Source organism: Setaria viridis, chromosome 2, assembly GCF_005286985.2.
Source record: "Setaria viridis chromosome 2, Setaria_viridis_v4.0, whole genome shotgun sequence".
NCBI lineage: Eukaryota > Viridiplantae > Streptophyta > Magnoliopsida > Poales > Poaceae > Setaria > Setaria viridis.
The window spans coordinates 28,478,481-28,506,395 of record NC_048264.2 but is presented as its reverse complement, the minus strand read 5'-3'; the positions used below and the strand labels follow the sequence as shown (position 1 = coordinate 28,506,395).

The 27,915-nt window shown below is 43.8% G+C and overlaps 1 pseudogene; it reads left to right on the top strand.

Moving 5' to 3' along the window:
* Positions 1-15,146: 15,146 nt before the first annotated feature.
* LOC140221996 (uncharacterized) lies at positions 15,147-17,743 on the top strand (annotated as a pseudogene).
* The last annotated feature ends 10,172 nt before the right edge of the window (positions 17,744-27,915 follow it).

The following is a 27,915-nucleotide window of genomic DNA, read 5'->3' as shown; positions in this document are numbered from 1 at the left end:
CCACTCTTTTCTCCTTTGAGAAACTCTTTCTCTAGGAAAACCCCGTTCCGAGCGACAAACACTTTGCCTTCTGATCGGTTGTAGAAATAATATCCCAAAGTTTCCTTTGGGTATCCCACGAAAATGCACTTATCCGACTTGGGTGTGATCTTGTCCGACTGAAGTCGCTTGACAAACGCTTCACATCCCCAAATCTTTAGAAAAGACAAACTAGGAACCTTTCCAGTCCATATCTCATATGGTGTCTTAACAACGGATTTAGATGGTACCCTATTTAGTGTGAAAGCTGCTGTTTCTAGAGCGTATCCCCAAAATGACAACGGTAGGTCCGACTGGCTCATCATTGATCGAACCATGTCTAACAAAGTTCGATTACGTCGCTCGGACACACCGTTTCTCTGAGGTGTTCCAGGCGGCGTAAGTTGTGGAACAATTCCGCAACTCTTTAGATGATTGCTAAACTCGTGGCTCAAATACTCGCCTCCACGATCAGATCGTAAGGCCTTAATTTTCTTGCCACGCTGATTTTCAACTTCATTCTGAAATTCCTTGAACTTTTCAAAGGTTTCAGACTTGTGCCTCATCAAGTAGACATAGCCATATCTACTAAAATCATCAGTGAAAGTTATGAAGTATTGGAATCCTCCTCTAGCCGTCGTGCTCATTGGTCCGCATACATCACTATGTACGAGTTCCAACAAGTCTACTGCTCTCTCAGGAAATCCTGTGAAAGGCGTCTTGGTCATCTTGCCTAGCAAGCAAGCCTCGCATGTCTCGTATGATTCAAAATCAAACGAAGTTAGAAGTCCATCAGAATGGAGCTTCTTCATGCGCTTTTCACTTATATGACCCAAACGACAATGCCACAAGTAGGTAGGACTCAAATCATTAGGCCGAGGCCTTTTAGCACTTACATTACAGACAGGTGAACCATCAAGATTTAAAACAAACAATCCATTCACAATGGGTGCAAAATCCATAAACATATTATTCTTAGAGATCACACAACCATTGTTTTCACTCGCAAATGAATAACCATCCTTCATCAAACATGAAGGAGACAAAATGTTTCGACTTAAACTAGGAACAAAATAACAATTATTCAACTCCATAATAAATCCTGACGGGAGGTGGAGTTGCATCGTCCCGACGGTCAAAGCAGCAACTCTTGCATTATTGCCCACGCGGAAATCAACTTCTCCTCTTTCCACGCTTCTACTTCTTATCATTCCCTGCATCGAATTGCAAATATGAGCAACCGATCCGGTATCAAATACCCAAGAATTAATAACTGTATCAGCGAGAAATATGTTGTCTATAACATTAACAACAAGCGTACCTGAGGTAGAAGTACTCTTACTTCCGCCATTCTTCAAGGAAGCTATGTACTGCTTGCAGTTTCTCTTCCAGTGACCAAGTTCATGACAGTACAAGCACTCTTTGTCTGGAGCAGGTCCAGGTCCAGCTTTAACCTTGGGCGGTGGGTTTGGCTTGGACGTTCCAGCCTTGCCCTTCTTCTTCCAAGAATTGCCCTTCTTCTTAAAGCTGGGCTTGTTCTGTATCGCCATCACATGGCTGGTACTAGCGCTTTTCTTGATGTCAGCCTCTGCTGTCTTGAGCATACCACACAACTCATTCAATCCCTTCTCCGTCCCATGCATATGGTAGTTCGAGATGAAGTTCCCATAGCTAGGCGGAAGAGAGGAAAGAATGAAATCAGTGGCCAACTCTTGGCCCAGTGGGAAGCCTAGCTTCTCCAACCGTTGAGTGTAACCAACCATCTTGATTACGTGTGGTCCTACTGCTGCGCCTTCTGCTAGCTTGCTCTCAACAAAGGCCTTAGACACATTGAACCTTTCAGTCCTGGCCTGTGTTTGGAACATGTCTCTAAGCGCCACGATCATATCGTGCGCCTCATGGTTTGTTTTGAACTGCATCTGCAGCTCGGGTTCCATGCAAGGAAGCATAAGGCAGCTTACTTCAAGGTTAGCATCACATGCTTTCTTGTAAGCATTCTTAGCAGCAGCGGGTGCATCCTCAGCAGGTTCTTCTGGTAGTGGGTTGTCTAGAACATCTTCCTTTTTCTCAGCCCTGAGAACAATTCTCAGGTTGCGGATCCAATCCGAGCAGTTTGTTCCATTCAACTTGTCCTTCTCAAGGACCGAACCCAAAGCAAACGATGTGGTGGTGTTGCTAGGTGCCATTTAATCTACAACAAAAGTAATGCAAAATACACTAAGACAAACGTATCCATGATAGAGCAAATTACATTAAACTATTTTAACAGAATCTACTCCCACTAAAAACAATATCCCTCTATTGAAACTTAGTGATTCAGGATCCACGACTAACAAGTCCACTAGTGAGCTTTAGCATCACCGCTAGCAAACGAGGTAGATCGGTAAGCAACTTTTGCTAATCATATCACATATGACTCCTGTTGTTGGGTGACATCTCCATGTCTCGGCGCCCAACCTTTATGCCCCAAGGTCCTTAACCGTTAAGATAACCTTGTTAAGCAAACCAACCCTTATGCGTGTAAGTGTCCGACACAAACCCGTCTAGTCAAGGAAAACTAGTGGCACCCTAATTTCATAGACCCACCACTAATTGTACAAGACATGGGACGGTGCAAGTTTTAGTTGGGAGGGCATACTAACTTAAACTTTGTGAGGGATCGTTCTACTTCTAACATCACAGCATGCAGAAAGTAAAACAGAATAGCATTCACACAGTTGTGACACAGTATGGCCTGTTTTCATATGGTGATCTCCATCTCCATAGAACCTGTTCACCATGGTGATCTCCATCTCCATGCTCCATGTGCGCCATCCTCCTGGTGATGAGTCCTCCAAGAACTAGAGCATGCTATTACGCCTAATAGCTAGTAAAGAATCTAGTAATGAAGATTACATAGTTGCTTGGATCATCACAGATTGGTACGCAGACCATTAAATACAATAAAGTGACAACACATATGGCTCCTGCCGTGTTGCCGTACGCGCGACACGCAGGTCACGAATGAGTTACACACATGCATCACATACACAAGGGGGCCATACTGATCACAAGATACATACATACATCCTGCAAAACAGAGTTAGGCGTCCTAACGTTCCAAACTTCGGAGGCCCGAAACTCCATCTTCTAAGCCGAATTTGGCAAATCTAATTTCGCCGAAAACAGCAGAGCGGTTGAAATTCATGTGTAACTTTTTCTGTAGATCAATTTTCATATAGAAATCGCCTCGATCCGAGATCGTACCGAAAAGTTACGGCTGATTTACCGAAGCATGCGCATACGGCAAAATCCCGACCCCGGCAGTAGATCCCATCTACCATTGCACATCTAATGCGCCTGGCGTATGACCCTGGATCTCGATTCGACCAATCATATTGATCTTCGCTCACTGCAACTGGATTTACGTGTATCACTTAACTCCGATGGCGGAAACCGACCGGTAGGAGTATGTCGTTACACTACCATTGCAGCAAGGGCACGTAATCAGGACATAGATCAAACAGAGAACTCGCATATCTCCATATGCACACATCCCGAATCCAAAACTAAGCAGCTACGGCTCTTGATACCACTGTTGGGATACGATGTAGGCTACGCTAGCGCAAATCAAAATTTTCTACCGCGTATAACCAGGAAGAACTGCCATATAAGGATCACGGGATTACCACTCGACGCACTACTGGTGCGGAAGATGTAGATATGCGTCGATGCAGTGAAGACGATCACGTAGTCGTACGTAGTCGATCAACGTAGTCGTACGTAGTCGATCACGTCCAGCAGCTCCTCAGCAGCTCGTCCACGTGCACAGCAAGATCGCCTCCGGTACCGCGGCTCGTCGTCGGCTCGTCGTGGCTCGTCGGCGGCTCGTCGATGGCTCGTCCAAGTGCTGCAGGCGCAACACCTCCAAGGTATCCACACGTGCAGGGAGGAAGCGTCGCAAGCCGGACTGCTAGATCCGCGAGTTGCAACAGGCGAGGGCGTGGGAGGCGCGGCAGGTGTGTTTCGCCAAAAGGTGTAAACCCTAGGGCGCCCCCACCCCTCTATTTATAGAGGTTCCTAATGGGCCTCTGGATCCGAGGCCCATTAGTACTCCTAAACCTAATCCAACTCGGATCAGATCCGAATTGGGCTTCCAGCCCCTTAAGTGTGTGACCCTATGGGTTCGGTTACGTATAGACATGGCCCGAGTACTCCTACTTGGCCCAATAGTCGGTAGCGGCCTCTAGCAAGACGTGCCAACTCCTATACGCACACGAAGATCATATCAGACGAACCATCACAACATAATATACATGCTATTCCCTTTGCCTCACGATATTTGGTCTAGCTTCAAGCCGACCGCTCTTTCTCGATCCTGTGATTCGGAATCCCTTTGTAGGTTAACTCTTAACCGTACGTAGCATGGCCATGCATTTTCGGATCCGATCACTCGAGGGGCCCAGAGATATCACTCTCAATCAGAGAGGGGCAAATCCCATCTTGATTGACCATGTCTCATAGCATGCTTCTTGACAAACCCGAAAGCTACCTTTATAACTACCCTATTACGGCGTAGCGTTTGATAGACCCTAAGTAGGTCGATCCACATCTAGAATACATGCGACAATCTCAGGTCTAAGGACAAAGTGTATATGTTGTTTAAAGAGAAAACTACTTCTCGTGTTGGGTCAGTCCTAACACATGTCTCCACATGTGTCCACATTATTAGTTCAACATCTCCATGTCCATGACTTGTGAAACATAGTCATCAACTAATACATGTGCTAGTCTAATATTCATGTGTGTCCTCACATGAACTCCGACTAGGGACAACTTTAGAATAACCATACAAGTAAAGAGTTTCACATACAATTCACATAATTGCAAATCAATTCGAGTAGCCTTTAATGGATATTCAATGAACACAACATACAAATCATGGATACAAATGGAATATCATCATCTCTATGATTGCCTCTAGGGCATACCTCCAACAAAAATATATTTCCAAAAAAGAAGAGGGAGATGAGAAATGGGAGAGGGACCTTTTATCCCGGTTCGTAATTAGAATCGGGACAAAAGGGTAAATTTTAGTTCTCGCTTGGACGTCACCTTTTATCCCGGTTCTATTTACGAACCAAGATAAAGCGTTGTCCTTTAATCCCGGGTGCGTCAAAATCGGGATAAAAGGGCAGGTCTTTTATCCCGGTTGCTTACAAACCAAGATAAAAGGGCAGGCCGTTTATCTCAATTTGTAAGAAGAACCGAGATTAAATGTCCATTTCTCTCGGTTCTTCTTACAAACTGAGATAAATGGTAGAGGGGGTGGATAAAAGTAACTGGCGTTTCTACTCCCCCCACACCCAGTAACTTAGCAAAATTTTTACTCCTCTCTAGCCTCCGCATCGTCTCCGTTGCCGGCTCTGCGGGTGTCACACTGCCGCCTCCATCCTCGTCGCCGCCGGTTGTCTTCATCCCCGTCGTCGCCTCCTCTCCGTCCGCTCCGTCATCCTCCGCCTTCATCCGCGTCGCGGTTCGTCGTCGTCCGCAAGCCGTGTCCTCCCCTCCGTCCGGCGCCCCGTCCTACCTCCTCCGTCCGCGCACTCCATCCTCCCTCCTCCATCCGGTGCCCTATCCTCCCCTCCTCCGTCCGGCGCCTGTCCTCCCTCCTCCTCCGTCCGGACTCCGTCCAGTGCCCCATCCTTCCTCCTCCATCCACGCGCCGTCCTCCGTCCGCGCCTCGAGCCCCGATCCACCTCGCGCGCCTTGCCACCGCGGCCACCCTCGCGCGTCGTCGACCCCGCGCCACGCCCGCGCGCGTAAAACCCCGGCACCCGACGCTCTATCTAGTTAATACATTTGGCAGTGATGATGCAAGGCAGTGATGAAAGCCTTTTTTTTACTTTTTGCTAGTTATATAATTAATAGAAAATTATGGATTAGTAAAATTGTATAGGAAGTTAGAATAAATTTGGTAGTGATGCAGATAGTGATGCAAGCCTTTTTTATTTACTTTTTTCTAGTTATAAATTTAATATAAAATTTTCAATTGGTAAAATTGTATAGGAAGTTAAAATAAATTTGGCAGTGATAAATCTAATTGGTACAAATTTTAGAAAAATTCCAATAAATTAGTAGAAATCTCTATAGATAAATTACGCCTCAATTTTTATAGAATTCAGTAGAAATTAGTATAAATTAGTATGGTTTCACCTTGTTCTTCTATGAGTTCATGTGTGTACATTAACTTGTAATACATTAAAGACATGTCATGTAATTAAGTTTCATTCAAGATTTTTTGTGTATTTTTGAAGAAGTTTTCATGTAAGTTTAATTTTGTGTACGATTTCATTTGTACATTTCTATGATTTCATTTATATACCTTAACATAGATGTATTATAATTTCATGTGTGTTTGGAGCAGTTGAGATGGCGGACGACGAGAATGCAAGGTTCGTGCTGGAGGACATTATTGCTGGTAGAGATCATAACGTAATGTACACCGAAGAAGAGAGTAACTAGGCGGACACGTACCTCAACATATCCGCCGATGGCAAGGAAGAGCCTGAGCAAAACCTTGCCGCGGCGGAAGATACCGCCGAGGTATATATCATTAATAACATTGTACCCCATTTAGAATGTCTTCTTCTTTATTATTATGTACTAATTAACGAATCTTGAACTATTAGCCGTCTGGATCGGCGAACCCTAAGAAGACACGAGGTCGAAGCATGGTGATGGATGGATCGCAAAAGCTAGAGATCACAGAAGTGTCAGAAGACGGCAGGCCGGTTGCTCCCATCGATGTGGCAAACAAGTACGTGACTCAGCTCGGGGCAATTGTAAGGGACAATGTGCCCATCAGCTTCAAGAAATGGAGAGGAAAAAGCAATGATTCGGACGCGCTACCGCAAATAGAAAAGGATATGCTATGGGAACAGGACAAGCAACATATCATATTTCCCGCTAGATATATTGAAAAGGATGTGAAAGTGTGGGCGCTGAAGAAGATGGCCACACAATTTCAAACATTCAAGAAATTTCTAGTTTCAAAGTACATTAAGGAGGACAAAACTCCAGATTTCAATGAATTTCCAAAGTTGAGCGGCCACTGGGAGGCATTTGTCGAGTACAAGAGGAGCCACGACGGTCAGCAAAAAGTCAACACCAACGTTGAAAATGCTAGTCGTAAGAAAGAGCACCATAAGCTAGGGCGAGGTGGTTACAAAATAAGCAGTGCCTAAATTTCAGAAGATGGAATAAGACCGAATGGGGTGTCGTACCAGCAACTCATGAATGCATCCAACGAGCTCAAAATTGGTTTTTCGCTCATGGAGGCAAACTGAACCCAGAGGATGGGACATTGATCTCAACTGAGGAAATATGTCTCAAGGGCGAAGAGCTCACCAAGAACATTGAAGATGTGAAGGCTGGGAGGTTGGTGGTGGATCGAGAAATGGATGAGCTCACATTAGCCCTCGGGAATCCTAAGCACCCAGGATGTGTCCGCGGGTTTAGGATTGTTTTGTGGAAGTACGGTTTCAAAGAAGACAGAGACTCGTACAGAAGACGTAAGTGAAGAAAGGATCGGGCTGAGCAGAGCTAGCGGCGCAACCTAGAATCTCAATTGCAATCTATAGAACAAAGAATGCATGACGAAGTCAATCGTTGAGTGGCCCTTTCCCAATCAGAAGCACAGCCCAATCCACTGGACCAGCAATAGTTCGCTGTTTATTTCATCATTTCCCAATCAGAAGCACAGCCCAATCCACTGGACCAGCAATAGTTCGCTGTTTATTTCATCAGGCAATGCACCTCCTATGAGCTGCATGTACCGGTCGGCAAACTGACTATTAAGGTATACTCTTATACATAATTAATATTTATGCAATAATCTTCTCAATTCATCAATCCACCACGCCTCAAGATTGGAGTTTAATAACATCTTTATTTCTGCTATATGTACAGGTAGTGTACGCGAATGCCTTACCAAGCTAGGCAACGCAGGCGAGCCATGGCATGGAGATTCCACCTAGCTATGCTTGTGTCTTGGTAGAGCAACTCGTTGATTGGCAATATGAAGGCTATGAGCTCCAGCTCCCAGGAGGTGTTGGGGAAAGGACATTAGGAGATGCGGTTCAAGGAGGCATCATTCTATGGCGCAAATGCTACATCATCATCTCGGGCATGGAGGCAGCACCCCTCCCGGAAGAACCCGAGCCGCAGCCATCTCCACAAATGGCAAGACCGACTTCTCCACCACAATCAATTCCAGGACCATCATCACCAGGACCATCACCATTAGGACCTTCAGCACTAGGACTGTCGTCAATGCATGCTCGAGCAAAGTCTCCATCTCCACATCCAGCTGGCAACGACGACGACAACAACACTCCTCTCCACTCACCGACGACGTCGGGAATAAGAGCAGTCCCAAGCAAGGTACCTGCAGCCCCGAGAAAGGAACTTGTTGGAGACACGATTATGAAGTCGCGACCAACAGCTCCCAAGCCAGCACATAAAAAGAGGAAAACAAATAAGGAGCCTAAAGTGACTCCTGATGAACGTTGGAATGCAATGACTCAAGAGGAATGCTGGTCCGAAATCCAAGCAAAATGCAAGGATTTGTTCGGGAAAAGGGCTGAACAAAAAAAAGCAAGAGAGATGGAGCCACAACCAACAATTGATCCAACTAAATTACAATTTTTTCAGAAGATGTCACATTCAAACAAGGAGGTGATGAATATAGGGAAAAAAAGAAAAGGAAAGTCATCTTCAAGTGTTGTTGATCGCTTCCTTCATCATCTACCAGAAGGAGACGCTAGAAGGATAGCACCAATACCCAAGTCTCAACAAGATCAAGTATTGCAATTCATGGAAGAATTTGGAGTGGGACTTGATCAATGTATAGAGCTAGGTGGTCACGAGCCAGCAGCTTCACAGCCATTTCAATCGAGATGGACGTTTGAGTTAGGAAAGTCTTTGGTAAGGCCTGAGTTGGTAGGGAGCCTATCACCAAAGATGTACGAATTCCATGAATGGTACATGAAGACGCCAACCAGACTTCCATGTTCGCCCTTAAGGTAAAACCGATAGATTTTTACGGCGAAGGTGAGAAATACCTCTGGCATATGGTCCAAGATTTATACGAAGTGTACCATCAAGATGCTCTAGACGTCTCTCTCATCAGCACTTGGGCTCTGTAAGTATCCATTTATCTATATGTAAATTTTGGACCATATCATTATTTTTTATGCATACGTCACCCTACTAACTTTGTCTTCCTTTTTATGTAGGCGGCTAATTCAGAAGTGCCGGCAGGAAGGATACTTGCATGTTGGCTTCATGGATCCATCCGTAGTTAACCAAACCCAATTACGAGATTTTACAGATAAAACGTTGGTGGAATGTTTCAATATGCTGGACCTTCAAGGTGGCAAGAGCTACATACTACTTCCATACAGCTTCAAGTAAGTGTTTGTACGTACGTATACCATCTATCTTAGTATCCTTTTCCTTATCTGATTAATGAATATTTACGTACATAGTTACCACTAGATCCTAATAGTAATTGAGCCTGATAGAAGCCGAGTTACCATCCTCGATTCCTTGAGGAAACCACTAGCGGAGTACCAAGAGATTCAAGACATTCTATACTTATAATTAATAATTCTGGACCTTTATCTCAATACAAAAGTGTGTTTCCTAGATTTTCGCCTAACACTATATCATTCATTATTTAAATCTGTAGGGCATGGAAATAATTCATCAAAAAACGACGCCAAGGTGCATTCCAAGAAAAACTTACATGGGACACAGACTTCCCGGTACGTATGAAGTTTGCATATTTTGTAAATTCTATATGACAAATATTTTATAACTTGTTTTTTCCCACTGAAGTGCTTAAGACATGAACAAGGGAATAATCTATGTGGGTACTATGTCTATGAGAACATGCAAAGTTTTCTGTCACACAAGGCCAGGTTGACGTCGCAAGAAAAATAGGAAGTATCATAATATAAAATAATACTATTAATAGTTAATTGTTTTCTAGCTCCTTATATTTAATTGTCCATGTAATATTATTCACTTCCAAATTACAGATGCATAATATTCGAGACAAGATCTTGGAGAAGAAAACAATAGAAATATGCGAAAGTCTCGTAGGATTCCTGCTGGACGAGGTGATAAATCCACAAGGAGAATTTCATTACGGTGGATGAAATTAAGAAGCACCGAGCAACACCTCGATGAAGATCCTAGAGCTATATAGCTAGCTAGCTAGGAATTAATTGTACTATATATATATACTAATCAAGAATTGTACATATACTAGTTGATTTTATAAGAATTGTATATATAAGTATGTAATAGTTAAATTGATTCGTTTAAATACTATATATAGTTTGATTAATTTCATTAATTATAAAAAAACTCTCAACTAACTAAAGGAGTACGTGATGCACGAAATTATAGGCGCCATGAAGGTGCCTGCATGGCGCTGTATAAAAAACAAATCGGGACTAAACAGGCGACCTTTAGTCCCAGTTTGTAACACCAACTGGGACTAAAGGGGTCTGACCAACGCCTGGCGTGGCAGCCCCGTTAGTCACGGTTGATTTTACAAACCGGGACTAAAAGAGGGTCTTATATACCGGTTCAGGGACCCGTGATAAAAGACCGTCCCCTTTTATCTCGACGGGTTAATCCCGGATGCATTTTCGGGAGATATGCACCCTACGAACTGGTACTAATACCGAGTTCTCTAGTAGTGTGTGTTTGTAGTTGTAACAATGTACTAAAAATCATCTGCTGGTTCGATAAGTGACGCTGGTGGGCTAGGGCTTGGCGGCAGCTGTGCATGGTTGGGTCATAAAATCCATGTAACCCATCCATGCATTGGCCTATCATCGTGATTGTGGAGTTTTGAGCTATACCAGGCCAGAACAAACATGGAGATTTTGTCTCAACCCTTAGTTATGAGGGTCACTAGGTTCTGCAAATGCTGGTGGTAAACTCAATTACTTTCAAGCTACTGCGTTCTTGAGGGTCTCCACTCTCCAGCATCATGCATGCATGACACCACGTGATGTATTCTTAGAGAAAGAAGAAGACACACACTTAGGAATCCATAACGAACAGCTCTTTATTAATTTCATTATCTAAACTCTTACAATTATTACACAGTACAAATAGAAATAGGATCACAACATTCCTCCTAAATACAAGTATTGACCGTCTATGTATATATCAGTCATCGAGACATATGATGAACACTTAATAAATTATTTATATATAAGAACTAATGAATGATCTGCCATAGCTAGCTAGATTATATCTATTGATCGACCCATTATTATTCTACACGTGAATTCGATTGATCGAAAAGGCGCAGCAGTTCACAAGACAAGGTGAAATCATGGAGCTTTCGCCGGCGGAGTGGGGCACTTCTTCCCCGGAGGAGCATTCTGGTCGTTGGTGCAGTTGCTAGACCCAGCCGACGCTTTGCTGACAGAAATCAGCCGACGCGACTGCGCCTCCGTGTGCGCTGCTGCCCCTTGCTTGCCGGGAGCAGGGACTTGGCACCCATTTCCCGGTTTCTTTGGGTCATGGGTACAAGGGTTAGGCTTAGGCCCTGACAGACGGCGCGCCGCGGCGGCGGCGTCTGCGCGCATAGAAGCCGCGACGAGCAGCAGCAGCGCTACCAGTAGAACCATCGTCGCTGCTGCTCCGGCGCCGGATCCTTTGCCTCCTCTCTTCATCGTCGTCTTTAATTTAGTGATGATCTCTAGTCTTTATCTAGCTAGCTCTCTGCGTTTTTCGTGATCTCGAGAGCAAGGAGCGTATGGTGTTTGGTGAGTGCATGAGTGCTGGCTATTTATAGGCATGCAACCAGCTGAAGCCTGAAGGATTCCAAGCATTAGTGGCACTCGCGATCCACCAGTCTCTGCGAACGTTTTTGACGGATTCGACTTGTGAAGCATTTGAGAGTAATTTCGTTTATTCCAGTTCAAACATGTGGAAAGCTAGGGGGACTGGGCATCCTTGACATCGAGCGACTAGCAAGGAGACCCTCCGATTACGATGGTGTTGGTTCCAGTGGAAAATTGAAGATAGACCATGGAAAGGACTGGAGATCCCTTATACCAAAAGTGATAAGACCTTTTCAATGCAGCAACAGTAGTTACGGTGGGCAACGGCAAGAATGCCCTCTTGTGGCACTCCTCCTGGATAAATGGGACAGCACCAAAAAAACATAGCACCACTGCTTTTCAAAAGAACATAGCACCACTGCTTTTCAAAAGGTCAAGACGTAAAAACTTCACAGTGCACATGGCACTCTAGGATAACTACTGGATAGACCAAATTTCCCCACTTACGATAGGAGATGAGATCAGAGAATACGCAAATCTTTGGGAGGAAATCCAGATGCAACAAATCAATCAGGATATTGGACAGAGAATGGCGAATACTCAGAAAAAGTGCATACCTCATCCAGTTCCAAGGCTAGACAAAGAAAATCAACGTCACTCCGATATGGAAGGCCAAAATAGAACCTAAATGCAGGACCTTTGCTTGGATACTGCTACACAGGAAAATTCTAACGGCAGATAATTTGGCAAAGCGGAACTGGCCGAATGACCCGATTTGCAAGCTATGCAATATGGCCCCGGAGACACCAACATATTTGTGTAAAGACTGCACATACACCACTGCAGTATGGAACCGTCTGGCTATATGGTTCGGTCTGCATCACTTACTGACAGCGAATAGGATATCCTCGGTTTACGATTGGTGGAAGCAAAGTAAGAGGCTCATTGCAAGACAGAACAAATCCTACTTTGATGTATTTGTTGTGTATTTCTGGTGAAACATATGGAAAGAAAGAAATAGAAGAACATTCAACTAAGAGAGCAAGCCTTTCAAGGATGTGACATATACCTAATCAAGGAAGAAGCTGGACAATGGCAACACAGCGCAACAGTCAAGACATACAACAGGAAGCTTAGGGTTTCTTCGTTTTCTTCTTTTTTTCTCACCCGCCTGTAAGCAGTGTGCAATAGGGGTTTCTGTTGCTTTTGTTTTTGCTCCCCACTTGTGTGCCTTCTACTAGGCTGCGTTTAAGTTGTACTTCAACTTTTTATTTCTCCTTTTCTAATAAAAATTTGGCAAAACTCTTGGCGTCCGTTCTGTACTTGATCACGTATATACCTGAAGCTAATGGACAGATCAGTGGCCTCACTGCTGTGACTGGTATGCATAACGCATTTGACGCGTTGCCACACTTGCCATAGCAATCCAAGTCATGGATGACCGGTATAAGATTACGCACAATGCTGATTAGACACGGCAGAAACATTCAAAATCCAGCTAGTCGGTCGCCTGATGGAATTCTTTCGCAGCTGAACTCGATGCTGACTTGAGTTTTGTACACAAATAGTATGGAGTAGATCTGTCAAAAACTGAAAAATTCGGTGATCTGCCTTGAAGCTTCCCAGCTATGGCATTGCAGACAAAAAAACGTACGGATTGACTTCTGAACTTTTAGACTTGTGCTGCACTGTTGATGTGGCAATCAACTGTTCTTCTCACTTGGCATTCTGTTCTACCCAAAGATTCCATCTTTGCGCATCAAATACATATGAATTTGTCAAAGAATGTACACATTGTGGCACGCAGCTGGAGCATGGATGAATGCACTGGCGTTGTCGCGCCGGCCACTCGAAATTGGTTTTGAAAGATACCAAATATTTCTCATGAATTAACTAATTACCACTGACTTCATTTGCGGGTGCGGAGAACGTTTTTGACGGAATAAATAGGTGAGATTGGTCCTGTATCTATGTTTTCCAATTCAAGAATGGACTGAATCATTGCGGTATACATACCTAAAACTTTTGGAAAATGGTGTAGACACCTGTGGACCTACAGGCTACAACTTACGACAGTAGGATGAACCAGGTATGCATAACGTATTGGACGGCCCATCCATTGTAAATTTGTTTTGAAAGGAACCAGGCAGGAGCATCCATTGGAAATTACAACTCGTTGCATGGCAAGGCAAGTCTAGAATCACCGTTAGAGTACAGATTTGCAATATGGGTCTGATCTGCTGAACATTCAGAAGGCAGCTATAGCGGTTTCGTTGAGTTCGTTTGTAGCTGAACTCAATAACTGATTTGAGTTTGGTACAAAAGTACAGAGTATATTCGTCGAGCAATCGCAGTGGTCAGCAGCCTTGAAGTTTCCCAGCATACATTGCCTATGACGATACTGCAAACCCAAATAAACCCTGAAGGCTGATTTTGAAGATTTCTTACTTGTGCTGATCTGTACTTTCCACCAAGTTAGGCTGACCACAGACTTGACATTCTTTTTAGACAGAATAATTAATATTAATTCCTTATATCTTCACAAATCAATGGCAGTATATACTACAAGATATATAAGATATGCTGAGGGTGTGTCATCAAGTGGCTGATGGGGCTTCAGTTATTTTCTCCACTTGGTCTGGTATTGTTGGTAGGCAATTGTTAGTAGGGAATTGGTTTTTTGATACTCTCGGGAAATACTACTTTGATACTAAAATACCGTCACCCATTGTAATGGAGTTCCCGTCGGCCATTTAGTGGAAACTCTAGGCAATAGTTAAAAATCTTGTAGTGAGTAGCAGCAAGGAGAGGGCTGAAAGTTTTACTCCAAACATGGTCAAATTAGATGCAAATGGTATGCGTAACCCGCTTGACAAGCAAGCTAGGTCACGGATACCAGTGCAAGAAAATCTTGCTGACTCTTGATAGCTATAGCTAGCTGCAGAATCTTCTTGTTCGTTTATCGTTCTGGATCAAATTCCATATGCAAAATTAAACAATGACTGCGTGATGTTCGCGAGAATATATATGGTCTGGTCGAAAGTTGAAACATCTGCCAGCTCGACTGAACATGGACTGACTTCTTCAGTTTGGAAATGATTGAAATTTGGAACGACTCACTCGTACGGTCGTGCCGCGGAGCATAACGCGTACGTCGAGTCGTCAACACAGATAAGGTGGTCATGCATGCATGTGTCACGTTTGCATCGATCTACCTTCGGTCTGGACGAATTGAGTTTGCGTGATCTGACTTCCCAAGTCGCGTCAAGCAAATTGAATTTTGGAGGGACCGGGCTAGCAGGTCGGCTATAGGTTTCTTCACGTTCAAACGGGCCAGGAATAAACTTACGTGCGGCAGGAGCATTTGCTGCGGTTCTGGGGGAGAATGTATGTAGTCATGTCTCGAATGATATAAGAAGTTAGCTGAACCTTGTCAATGAATACCGCCTCCTCATGCTAACTTTCTAAAAGCTGGTATTAGCGTCCATAAGAAATTGGTGTGCATGCTCAAAACCTTGCTAGATGGTCTTGGTATACTGCCAGCTCACGACCACTTAAACGCACTAAGGGTCCATTCGGTTTGGACGGAATGGCCTGGAATGCAGCCCAATCTGGATGGATTGGAACAGCATGAACGAATACGACTCAACACAAGAATTGTTGTTCGGTTGGCCTAGCCCGAAACCAAATCTGGGCCGGAATGATTTCAACCCTTTCTTCCACGGCCCAGAAGCAATCCCCACCTCATCCCTCCCGGATCAGTTCATGGCCACGCGACGCGAGGAGACGAGATGCTCTGCTAGCAGCGCGTGAGGCGACGAGGCGGCGGTGAGAGGTGACGGCGTGGTGGCGCGGCACATCCTCGACAGCGACCGACTCCCGTTCAGCCTCCACCCTCTCCGTCGCCTTCTCCCCAGTAAGTCCTCGTTCGGTTTCTCTGAGTGCCCGCCACCCGCCGTCCCTTCTTGCTCTTCTTGTTCAATACGAACTGGTTCTCCGTCCAGAAGAAGAGCCTCCAGTTTTCTTGTTCTTGAGGTTGCATAGCCTAGGGTGTAGTGGATTCGATTATTCTTGGGTGTAGAGGATCTCCATTCCCCATCGCCTAGGGTTCTTGAGTTTCTTGGATCTGCGTTGATTGGCTCAGCTACAGATGTATGCGCATGTGTAACCATGCATGCTGTCCTGAAGTACTGATGTATGTTTTAGAACTGTTACATCTTATGTGTGCCTTCCTGGTAATCAATTATTTGCATTAATTAGGCTGCAGTGCAGTGATTCGCCCGGTTCCAACACTTGCTGGATCAAGAAATGCAGAGACTGATTGATTGGCTCATTCAGCTTGCTTGTGTTTTTTTTTTCAGACCAATATAGTATATGGATAGAGACTATGCATAAAGTAGTTCTGTAGTTCTGAATTTGATGTGCAAATAGATTAGTAAAGTTGCCCTTGATCTATAGTATGTGGATGGGAATAAAAGGCATTGTTGTTGTTGTATAAGAGTTTCATTTCTCAGGTTTGGTTGGTGGCATCTGCTTAAGATTATCCTGGGACAATCAAAGTATTATACACACTATACAGGCATACAGCACACATTGCCTGGGGCTGATGCTCTGGCTTTGCTTCTGCAGCTGTTTCCTTCAGAAATCAGAGCAGCTTTCTGAAGGAGGCATCCGAAGGAGCAAAAAAAACTGCTGCTCTTGATCTAGTTGTAAACTGCATTTGTTATGCAAGTCATCCGAGAAGTGCTTATATATCATTCATCTATTATGAGTGCACTCCAGAATCATGAGGATCATTTATGCACCACCGTTTTGTTTGCCTATGCACTGGTAGCTAAACAGGAACAGTTCAGTTTAACTTGAGATTATGTTCACATGCATTACAGTGCTGAAGTTTGAGATTATGTTCACATGCATTACAGTTCCCTCCAGCACCAATTAGAGCTGGGGAAGGTGAACCTCCACCTTCTTGGGATCCGGTACCGACTCCAGTAGGTACTTAATTCTGTCTATGTTTAAGTTTTTCATTTTTTTATTTAACTTGTTCAGCCATTCATTTTTTCTATTGCAATGAGTAAAATTGCCATGACAACCTATTTAGCCTTCCATTTTATCTATTTAGCTTCTATCTAATTATAAATTTATATGCTTTAGTTTTGCAATGAGTATCTCTTTGCGAGATCGTATTAGAAAGAGGAGGGAGGAAGAAAATGATGACATGATGATGTTTCTATTCCCTGTCTTATATCTGATGGGTTCTGCTAGAGAAGGGGGAGTAAAGAAGAAACATCATACATCGGAAGAAATAGGAGAGGTTAAGGTTCGTCGACTCCTTGAGGGACATGTCAAGAACTGTCAAGTTACATTTAGGATGAACCCCACATCTTCAAAGAGGTGGCGACTTATCTTAGAAGGAAAAGGCTCGTTGTTGATACAAGGATTACGGTGGAGGAGAAGTTTGGTTTCTTCCTATACATGTTAAGTTGCAACGCCTCATATGAGGATCTCGCAGGGACCTTTGGGCACAGCAACGACACCTTCATTGTCACATCAACCACTTCTTCAAGAAGGTCATTCCCACACTTTCTCGCCATTTTCTCCAGTCCCCCGATCCTAATCAAGTGCATCTAAAAATCCAAGATAATTCTAGATACTATCCATTTTTCAAGAACTGTCTCGGTGCCATCGATGAAACTCATATTCCTATTTCCATATCGCCTAAGAAGCATCTCCTTTTAGAAATAGGAAGAGCACACTAAGCATAAACATGATGGTGGCATGTGATTTCGATCTCAACATCACTTTTATTTCTAGTGGATGGGAGGGATCAGCTACAGATTCCAGAGTGCTAAGATCAGCTATGAGCAAGGGCTTCCAGGTACCTCCAGGTAAATTCTATCTGGTTGATGGACGGTATGCAAATCATCTTTCCTCACTCCATATCAAGGGGTTCGATACCATTTGAAAGAATTTGGACCTGGACATTGAAGACCGCAAAACTCAAAGGAGCTCTTCAACCACCACCACACACTACTGAGGAACCATGTAGAAAGGACTTTCGGGGTGCTTAAAAAGCTCTTCCCCATTCTCAAAGTTTCTACATTCCATACGTTGGAAAATCAAGTGAAAATATCTGAAGCTACTACCATCTTCCACAATCTAATCCGATTACTTCATGGAGATAAGGAATGGTTGGATCATCAGCCGGATAATATCGATCCAACACACTTTATTTCTCTACCAAATGGTGATCAAATTAATGACCTAGGCACTGCACAAGGCAATTCTTTGAGAGATACCATCACCCAAGAAATGTGGGTTCAGTACCAGCAACATATAAATTAGTCTTCATGAGTAGGTTTTAATAAGTTAATTAGTTAATAAGCTATTTTTTATGGTTGTAATGAGTTAATAAGCTTGTATGATGAATAAGTTGATGAATAAGTTTTTTCTTTGAAAAGAGATGGTTGGAAAAGGCTCCCAAAGCTCAATGTGATGGTAAGGGGGTCGCCAAAGTTGTGTAGGTTCCTGCCTACAATATGTGCTACTAAAAAGAAGTCTTCTCCTAAATGAAGTGGGGCAAAGAGGAGTGGAGGTTCACCAAGAGGTATGGTGTTTAATGTTTCTTCATGCTTTCCTATCAATTTTGTATTATTGATGTTACGAAATTTGTATTACTAATGCTTGATCATTGTTTATGTAGTAAAACAAAGAGCGGATTGGAACCCAACTCTTGAGAAATTCCTTGTTGAAATTCTCCATGAGTATAAAGATAGTGGTCATAGAAGTGACAACGGTTGGAACTTTGAAGGATGGAACAAGATGGTGAAGGAGTTCCATCTGAGAAATAAGTTTGTCTCGTACACAAAGGCACAGATTCAAGATAAAGAAGGTCAGCGTAAGAGAGACTACAAAATGCTCAAAGTGGCTAGGATGCAAAGTGGGTCAAAATGGAATCAAAAAAGAAATATTGTTGAAGGATCACCAGCAATGTGGGAGAATCTCATGGTGGTAAGTTAATTTGTTGAATTAATTCTATGGATAACTTCATAGTGATAACTTTGTATTTGATCAATGTTTTTTTCAAATGTGCTGACTCTACCCAAAATCAAGAAGTTTCAAAACAACAAGGCAAGCTTTCCACTCTATGATATTTTGGGAGAACTCTATGATGGTAAGTTCTACTATTAAAAATCAACTTTGTGACCTGCTTACCGTTTGAAGTACTCTATTGTGTAGGTCATCTAGCTAAAGAGACTTACAATTTCACTTCTATGAGTCACAACATGAGGAAGAGCTCCTTCACCAAATTGATGATGTAGAAGATGGTGCACAAGCTGATGAAGAAGCCCTGCAAGAAATTCATGAGGTACATGATGAAGATGATGAAAAAAAGGAAGCAAGAGATGAAGAAGAGGAGACAAGAAAAAAGGATGCAAGAGATGCAGAAAGTGAGACAAGAAGTGGATAGCGAGAATGGCTGCATCAAGAAAGAAACTAGAAAAGGAAGGACAAAGGCCTAGGAAGAGTGCAAAAATTAAAGGCATGATAGAGACGTTCCTTGAAATGAGGACCAAGCAAGCAGAAGATGAAGCTACACAGCTAGCAAGAGAAAATGAGGCAAGAGAAAAGGAGTCAAGAGAAAAGGAGGCAAGAGATAAGGAGGCTACTAAAGGTGATGAATTCTCCATCAAAAGATGCATATTAGTTATCAACACAATGGAAGTGACCAAACAGGAAAAGGTCAAAACATATGCAGTCTTCACCAAGAGCAAAGAAAACAGAGAGACTTTCATTTATACCAGTGAAGAAGATCAAGAATCTGCTTTGATTTGGCTCAGGAATGAGATAGCCTAGCAGGTATGTTATGAGTTATAGCTCTTTTGTGGCTTCCTTTACTATGTGTACGTTCTGCACTGCACGAAGTCACCATCCTTTTGCTGTCTGATTATTATTTGCGTTGATGTTCAAGGAACTAGCTTTAGGAAACCACAATAGTTGATCTCTATTCAATCTTTTTGCATATCTTCTATATTGAGTTCTTGTCATTCACTTTGCTGAACACTGAACAGAGTCATTCATTTTGTTAAGCTGTGTCCATGTCATTCAGTGTAGGAATGGAATTTTATTCTAATGTGAGATAGCTATAGCGATAGGAATTGAGTTCCTGTCCTTCAGTTCACTAGCGTTTACTGATAGCGATAGCTACAGATCTAGAGATGCATCTGTGGAAATAGAATTTTTATTCTAATGTCTGTGCTCTTAATGTTATTACGTTAAGTGCATAACTGCTTGTCATTCTTGTTGTAAGGAAGAAAACTCATGTTGTTTGTCTCTTATAAAAATACTAGATTTGGATGAGGTCCTGATCCATGGAGCGCCACCATCTTCATTGCCTTGGAGTGTAACAAGTTCTTGCATCTCGTCCAGGCAAAAAAGTGATTTCATTGTTGTCTGATGGAGTGTGTTTGTATGCGCTGGATATGCAATGTCGCACCTTCAGTTTTTAGAGTTTTTGAACCTTCAGTTTGTATGTGCCAGATGAAATGAATGAGTGCAATTAAGTACTGTGACATTGGTTATTCCCCATGTTTTTGTTCCTGATTTGCCGAACACTAGTTTTGCAACCCTGTTTCAAATCCTGGGCTGGAATGGATGCTGACCCGGATTGAGTGTGAGACCAGGATCCACTTGATCCTGGCCAGGATTGGATGTTGGTCCGGATTCAAACTTGAAGAACCGAACGAGGCCTAAGAGTGTTAAGACAAAGGTGATGTATAGCCCCGTTTGATGAGCGCATCTGGTCGATCCGGATAATCAATCTTGGGTAACCCGCAACTTTCCCTTTCTTGCAATTCCCATGATGTTTCATTTTTGAAAATTTATAGCTTATTAACTTCTTAGTACAACTTCAGAAATTTTCTTGGATGACTTTTCATGCATGGTGATCTTTTCCATTAAAGTTTGGAAAAGTCCATTTACTCAGGGGTAGATTGGACCAAATGAAATAGTTTAAGGGAGTAAAGTGAGCCAAAACTTTGCTCAAGAGGTTAAGCTAAAAGAGGATAGGTGAGGGGAGTAAAATGGACTTTTTCCTTAAAGCTTCCCGCAGAACATTTTAGAACCCAACTTATACAAACAGGAACCTTATGAGAACGCCACTTATACAAACAAGTTTTCTCTTAACAACTTACCATATGAAAACTTCTCAAAAGACAATTACAAAAGAAAAATCTAGAGAACTTACTAAAGCACAACTTATACAAACAAGTTTTCTAGACAACTTATTAAAGCACAACTTTGGCTACCAAGTTTTCTATGCATTTTCTCTAATAAGTTTCATAGTAAAATTGTTTAAATATTTTAGAAAAAATAGGGAGTGAGGTATGTCGTGCGCGATAGAAAAATTCGATTCCCACCATCTGATGGCCATTTATATTGGTAATTAACATGGACCTGCCCTTCTATGATTGTGTGCTTTGTCCAAATGCAACCGAAGAAACACTGAAACACCTCTTTCTGACTGTAGATTTGCAAGAGATTGTTCCACTCGTATACAACTGGATACATCATCCTTTTAAGATCCTGGCAAGTTTTAGAGAACAATTACCTTTCTACATGGAACTCATCAAATCATCATACTCATGAGTTGGACTATTTGGCTTTCCCGTCTGATCTTCAAAAACATCCCTCCAAATATTGAAAGGAGCAAAGTGGTCTTTACAAAACTGTTTGCTCTGGTGTTGCATCCAGCAAAACGAGTTCTTACTTCCCTCTTATAGAACAATAGCTAGATAGTTTTATGTAACTGCTCTTTTCTATCCTCTTTTCTTGTATTCTTTTATACTTCAATAAATACATAACCAGTAGGGGGAATCCCTCCTGTTTCTTCAAAAATATATATTAACAATTACTAGAATGCTCTCTACATCATAGGTCTTGGGTACCCGGTAGCGTCACCTAGGTAGACCTAAGAATTTTCCAACCCATGCTCGTTGGGTTTTGACCCGCCCACGCCTACAGCAAGGTGTGGTGACCAAAACCAAGTCTGAAAAAATTTCAAGCCGGCCCAAGCGACACTAGCAAAGAGGCAAGGATCCCGAAAAAATTTCAAGCTGGCCTGAGCCATAGCTAAGAATTCATATACTTAACGAATAGCTGTTGCTTTATTTCATCCTCTAAAACCTTACAATAATTACACTGTTCAAATAGAGATAAAATCACAGAAATTCCTCCTAAATACAGGTATTGACCATCTATGTATCAGTCATCGAGACATATGATGAACACTTACACTTATTTATAGCAACCAATGAATGATCTGTCCGTAGCTAGCAACTACATTATCTGTTGATCGACCGATTATTATTCTATACACGTGAATTCAGTCTCTAAACGGCGCAGCTCTTCACAAGACACGGTGAAATCATGGTTCATGGAGCTTTCGGCGGCAGAGGGGGGCACTTCTTCCCCGGAGGAGCACTCGGGTCGTGGGTGCAGCCGCTAGGCCCAGCCGACGCTTTGCTGAAAGAAATCAGCCGACGTGGCTGCGCCTCCGTCTGCGCCGTTGCCGCTTGCTTGCCGGCATGGGGGCTGTGGCACCCGCGCCCCGGGTTGTTTGGGTCATTGGTGCAAGGGTTAGGCCCGGGCTCACGGAGACGGCGCGGCGCCGCGGCGGCGTCTGCGCTCATCGACGCCGCGACGAGCATCAGCAGCGCCGCCAGTAGAACTGTCGCCGCTGCTGCTCCGGCGCCGGATCCATTGCTTCCTGTCTTCATCGTCTTCAGTGATCTACTGTGGCCTGTATCTACTACCAGCTGAAGTAGCTAACTTGCTGCGTTGGTTGTGATTAGCTCGAGAGCACCGATCGCTTGGTGATGGTGAGTGCAGGATCGTTTGGCGTGCTGGCTATTTATAGGCATGCAACCAGCTGCAGCCTGATGGTTTGGAAGCATTCATGGCATTCGCAAACAAAGTCGAGCAAGTGAACGTCTTACTAGCGTCGTCGTGCAAGTGGGTGCCGAGAACGTATTTGACGGATTGGACTTGTGAAACGTTTGTGAGTAATTTTGTTCATTCCAGTTCAAACGTGTGGACTGCCGATTCTGTCCTTGATCACGTATAAACCTGAAGCTAATGGACTATATGTAGATATGTGACCTCACTTTTAAGGCTGGTATGCATAGCGCATTTGACGCGTTGCGACACTTGCCATAGCAATCCAAGACATGGATGACCGGTATAAGATTACGGACTTGCAATGCAGATTAGACAACGGCAGAACATTCAAATTTCAGCTAACGGTGGTCTGATTGAATTCAGTCGCAGCTAAACTCGATGATGACTTTAGTTTGGTATGCAAATAGTATGGAGCACATCTGTCGAAAACTGAAAAATTCTCAGTGATCTGCTTTGAAGCTTCTCAGCTATGACATTGCAGACCAAAACCGTACGGATTGACTTTTGAGCATTTTTACTTGTGCTTTATTAGCTGGTGATCTGGCGGTCAACTGGTCTTCTCACTTGGCATTCTGTTCTACCCAAGGTTCCTCTTTACACTTTTTTTAGATATCCTATATAATGAGATCTACGCTTACGAGGGCAGTAGTCTTTCCAATCTCGTGCATGTGTGCGCGCGTGCGGTGTGAATTTGGTGTGCGTGGTTGTGTGGGTCCTATGCATGTACCCTATAAAAAAAGAACAACAACATGACAACAACCTCTGGAAATGAACATTTCTAGAGATCGTTCTGTTGGAGCCTAAAAGTGGCAGCAATGCCGACCAGGCTGGACCAGCCGGTCAGACCAGTCTCTATGGGTGGTCTGACCAGTCTCAAGCGGTCGGGCGGTCGCTGGCGCGGTTGTACCGATCATCCCAAGTCCGAGACGAATCTTGGAGTCCTGGCTGAATTGGAGTTGAAACGGGACTTTCTTACGGGAAAAGACCTCCCACCCTATAACTATAAAGGGTCCTAGCTGATCGAGGGGCATCAAACAATCGACAAAAATATCTTTTACATTTTTTATCTCCAAACCCTAACTTTTCCAAGTTTCAACCCTTTGCTTTCCTCCTTCGTCTCGACAGCAGTTGAGGACGTTCTGAGTGGCCTGCTGATCTCAGAGCAACCCTAGGTTTGCCATCTCCGACGGGATCCCTCCCTAGGTAGTGGACGTATGTTTTCACGGTACCCCTGCAAGGACCGGCCTGACCGGACCCCTTGACCGGTCTGACCGGCCAGGTGCAAGAGCTTTGACGATGTGGTTTCCTGATCTAGCGCGAGCTAGCGCACTCGTGTGTTGGCTAGAAAAAGCTCCAACGCGTTCACATAAGGAACCACATGTGAAGGCCTTGCACAGGTGGTTTTCCTTGTGTTAATAGCTTGTGAAAAAAGTTCCATGCAATCTTTATTTATATTTTCAAAATGTGGTGTGCCACATGGTGGCATACCGGCATTCTCACTTATGGTTCACAAACTTTTACTAGAGAAAGAAAGGTAGAAAGAAACTACAAATATACATGGTATAAACAAATTAAACATGCTGTCGTTTATTGCTTCATTCTCTGAAATCAAGAATGCAGGCACGCATTTTGCGGGTGTTGAAAGTTTGGCGGAATGAATTGGTGAAAATTGGTCCTGCAATCTGTCTGTACCAAATCAAGATGTACTGAATCATTGCGTGTACTGTGTACATACGTAAACTTGAGGCAAATGGTGTAGACATCTGTGACCTACGACTGTATGACCGTAAGATTAACCAGTTACGCGTAACGTATTGGACGGCCCATTCCTTGGAATTCACAACTCATCGCATGGCAAGGCAATAAGTCTACCATGCATCACCGGTAGAGTACAGATTTGCAATACGGGTTGGATATGCAGAACATTCAAAAGGCAGCTATATAGCGCCAAAGCGGTTTTGTTGAATTCATTTGCAACTAAACTCATTGCTGATCTGAGTTTGATGACATGAGTACAGAGTATGTAGTGGTCTGGCTCCCAGCATATATGCAGTCTGTGATGCTATTGCAGACCAAAAAATTGGGGACTCCTATCTATCTCTCGGAAGATAGATAGGGCAGCGACCTTCTAGCCCACCAAGGCCCATCATGACCTCATCTTCTCGGCATCGTCATCTTCTTCCCGACACGCTCCACCCCTGCCCCCTCCTCCACCGCCCGGCCGGCGGCTGCCGCACCGTCCGTCCACCTACCACCGTGCCTCCCTTCACTCCGCCCTTCCTAATCCACCCTCCTGCCACACCATCACTACCACCGCCCACCGGATGCCCAACCCCGGCCGGCTGGCGGCGCTCCCGCACCGCCTCGCCTCCGCCGCCGACCTTCTTCTACAATCGGGGACCATTGGAGCCCCGCCCCCCAAAAGCCCAAAACTCTAACCTCCATCTGACCGACCCCCACCCCCACCGGCCTCGGCCACCGATGGCGGCCAGCGGCGACCTCGCTGCCATTCGCTCCCACCCACCACCCACCCTGCTGCGCAGCTTACAACCCCCCCTCCCCCCCCCCCCCCCCCCCCCCCCCCCGACCTTGGACCCGGCGGCGGCGCTTGTGCGAGTGATGAGAGAGAGACGGGAGAACGAAGGAGGTCGTGTGGCCTATAGCGACCGCACGAATCTCAAACAACAGAAGATCAAAGGCCTATCTACCATCCGGAAGATAGATAGGTTTTCCAGAAAAAAACCCCTCGCCTTGACTTTGACCATTTCTAACCTGTGCTAATCTGTACATATGGTTGCCATTACCTAGTTAGGCGTTCAAGGCAACTCGCCGTACATTGACTTGGCATCTGGTTAAACATAATAACATTAATTTCGTATATCTTCACAGGTTAATGGTAATCAAACTAGTAACAAGCAGAGCAGAAACAAATTTCCGCTCCAAACATGGTCAAAATAGACCCAATTTTGGAATTCATAATAACCCACCTGACAAGCAAGTTATGTCATGGATATCAGTGCAGAAAACCTTGCCATTCGAATTGTCCCAAGTCAAACTTTTTTAAGCTTGACTAAGATTATACAAAAAGTACATATATTTATGTATGAAATAAGTGACATTAGATTTATCGTGAGATATATTTTTATAATATATCTATTCAATGCCATAAATATTAATTTTTTTTATAAATTTGATCAAAATTGAGAAAGTTTGACTTAAAACAAACCTATAATAACTTATTTTTGGGGGACGGAGGGAGCGCTGCAGAAAAATGACACTGGAGAATGTTGGCGAGAATATGCGTGGTCTGCTCTTCCTTCTTTGTTTTTGGTCATAATTACTATATATGGCCTTGTTGAAACATCGCCAGCTTGACTGAGATGGACTGACTTCTTCAGTTTGCGAATGGTTGAAACTTGGAACGACTCACGTACCAGCGTACATCGACGAAGAGTCAAAGATAAGCTCAATCAATGCATGCATGCATCACGTTGCATCGATCTACTTCTGATCTCCAATTGCATTTGCATGACTTCCCAAGTCACGTCAAGTCAAGCAAAATAAAATTGGAAAGGACCGGGTGTTCCCACGTGCGAACAGACCAGGAATACGGGAGGGGGAGCATTTGCCCGGCTGTTTCCGAGAAAATTTAAAACCTGAGAGTTCAAAAACTCCCACAAAGTAAAACACCACCAGGGCCGCGCCGGCGATGTAAAACACCACCAGGACCTTGCCCGTTTAATTGAATTCAGGTGGGCGACCTCCACGCACCATTGCAGCCTCAAAGAAAAACTCTCACGAAGCGTGAGATCATTTATCGCAAGCTTGTGTGCATGTGTGGCAGTGTGTGTATATTACCTACATCAGATAGGAAACAAAACCATCTAGACCACGGTAATGCCCCTAACTTCAAACTGGGCATCAGGATCTAAAGTTTTCGGGAATTGTTTGACACGCAGCATATAGGCGAACGAGGGCTTTGATTATTTTTTTTCCTGCCACACAGATCGAGGCACAACGGCGAACTAAGTGTGTAACTCTGTTCGTGTTGGAACTTATCCGCCCAGATTCGAGGGTGCTCGCATTTTTGTAAGTTTATTCTACAATTTAATCACTATTTTTTTTGGGACGTGCCTATTGACAGCAAGGCATCATTTATGGTAACTTCATGATAACTTCATGAGTCTCGAGATCTGTCGGCTCACTCTTCCACAGTTACACACAAACAAGCAGCATGTGGTGTTGAGACTTCAGATAGGCGACCTACAAGGACTATACATCTAACCCATTTGACGGCCAGTCCACTGGAACTTGAACGCGTTGCTATAGTATTGATCCATTCGAGTATTCTCTCTGCACGGAGACTTGAAAAGATCGTACGATTGTGATACAGAAGTCGTGGAGGTAGCAGCAACAACTCAAGTGCCAAATTTGATAATGCAAGTTTTTGCCACCTTCAAGAAATTGTCCCCATCAGAACTTGAGATTCCAGAGAAAAAATCAGGAGCAACCAAGGTCAAGCTAGCAAGTGAAGTAAGCATCAAAGTCATTAATCTTGAAACTGGTGATAGCTCCAAGATAGCCCTGATTGGCTCAGGGTTGAATTCTAAATAGGAAAGCACGCTCGTCAGCTTCCTTCGGGCTAACCGTGACATCTTCACATGGAAGCCATCAAATATGCCGGGGGTACCTAGGGAGTTGATCGAGCACTCACTAAATGTGGATCCAAAAGCTATACCAAAAAGATAACGACTACGTCGATTCTCTCAAGATAGAAGAGAAGCAATCAAAAAAGAGTTGGCCAAACTACTCGCGACCAACTTCATAAAAGAACTCTATCATTCAGAGTGGCTGGCCAATCCCCTCTTAGTGTGAAAGAAAAATAACAACTATTGGAGGATGTGTGTCGACTACACAGACCTCAACAAGCAGTGCCCAAAGGATCCCTTCTGGCTCCCTAGGATTGATCAAGTCATCAACTCCATAGCTGGGTGCGCCCTACTCTATTTTCTCGATTGCTACTCGGGGTATCACCAGATAGCTCTAAAGGAAGAAGACCAAATCAAGATTGCATTCATCACCC